Source organism: Echinops telfairi, unplaced genomic scaffold (genome assembly GCF_000313985.2).
Source record: "Echinops telfairi isolate 266 unplaced genomic scaffold, ASM31398v2 ScPeMD7_1713;HRSCAF=2227, whole genome shotgun sequence".
In the NCBI taxonomy this organism is placed as follows: domain Eukaryota; kingdom Metazoa; phylum Chordata; class Mammalia; order Afrosoricida; family Tenrecidae; genus Echinops; species Echinops telfairi.
Genome location: NW_022105611.1, coordinates 7,134,692 through 7,136,361, shown reverse-complemented (window position 1 = coordinate 7,136,361; position 1,670 = coordinate 7,134,692). Strand labels below are relative to the sequence as shown.

Sequence of the window (1,670 nt, the reverse complement as noted above, 5' to 3'; positions counted from 1 at the left end):
ATCTTACACTGTCAAAGATCAAACTTTTTGTTTCCTTTTTTCCCTCTTGTTCTTTAATAATTGTTTATTGTGTATTAGGTTGGAGTTTACATTTTAGATCATCAATTTTGCAATCAACATCGTAAACCACTTATCAGACTCACCAATAACTTACCCTGCCTCCTTCTGCTGCCCTGCCCTCCCCTGATTTTTCTTCCCCTTGTGGAATACTATCCTTCCCTTCACTCAAGTTAACGCCTGTTTGCCCTCTAGCCCAGTGGTTCTCAACTCTCCTAATGCCGCAGTCCTTTCATACAGTTCCTCATGTTGCGGTGACCCCGAACCATAAAGTTTTTGTTGCTACTATTATGAGTTGGGTGACCCCTGTGAAAGGGTTGTTCAACCCCTCAATGGGGTTGCGACCCACAGGTTGAGAACCACTGCTCTAGCCTATTGTTTCATCTTCCCTCCTTTGCCTTCTCCCCCCACCCCTACGTAACCAGTAAGACTTGTTTCCTTAAGTGTGAAAATTTTGTCTTGAATTTTACTTTATAACAGTCTTTTGCAACACTTGACCTTTTGCGATTGACTGACTTCACTCAGCACAATGTGTTTTCCAGGTCCATCCACACCACGAGCGGCTTTGCCATTTCATCATTGTTCTTTAGTGATGGATAGTATTGTGTTGGGCGTATGTACCAGAGTTTGTTTATTCATTCTTCCACTGATGGCCATTTAGGTTGTTTTCATCCTCTTCCCATTATAAGCACTACTATGATGAACATGGGTGTGCATGTATCTGTTCATGTTACGCCTCTGCTGGATCATAAGGAATTTCTACTCTCAATTGTTTGCTGTAGTGCCATACCACTTTCTACAGGGGTTGCACAGTTTATAGTCCCACCAGCACGCCGTGAGGGTTCCCATCGCTCTCCACCCTCTCCACCATTTATTATTCTGTTTTATCTTTTAAACCTTCCAGTCAATGCCAAGGGAGTCATACTTTTGTTATGTTTTGAATTAGAAACACTTTATGTGAGATATGAAATATCATTGAAAACTTTTTTTAAGGTTAGAAAGCCTGATCTACAGTAAATATGTGTAGCGTATCAGGATGGCTTATTCTTGCCCTGCTGACGAGTGACTAATGAACCTATTTCCCCACATTCCTGGGCTTGTGTTTCATGGGCATTCTTTTCATTCTGAGCATCCCAGTGGTGAGGAGCACAGAGGGAGGTGGTTGAGATATGGCAGTGTGGCGTAGCATGGAGAGCACGTGAATGGACTAGGGTGGAGCTTTGGTACAATACGGGTTGTGACCTTGAGCAAATCAATCTACTCATCTAAGAAACGGAGGCGGAGGAATTAGATATATTTTCCCCTTAATCTCCAAATTTGCAGAAGATTTATTATGTTTTGTGGCTGGTACAGAACAGTTAGTTGACTCAGTGGCAACCCAAAACATCATTCCGATTCCAGCTCTCTGGTTTAAGCTGATCAGAATTGCTTTGCACTTAAATCATTATGCTTAACTACCTCTTTGTAAGATTGATTAAATCGCCATGTTATCTTTTTTGCTTTTTTCCCCTTAGCTTTTAATAAATAGTATGTACAATTGTGTGGTTTTTTGGTGAGTCTTTTGACAGATTGTGTAAGATCCTATTTTAGTTTTCTTGTCAACATAAACATGT

The 1,670-nt window shown here is 41.0% G+C and overlaps 1 protein-coding gene across 1 annotated transcript in view; it reads left to right on the top strand.

The window, feature by feature from the left end:
* Positions 1 to 1,670, top strand: part of HIKESHI (heat shock protein nuclear import factor hikeshi) — a 32,170-nt gene that overhangs the window by 30,234 nt on the left and 266 nt on the right. The window lies entirely within an intron of this gene.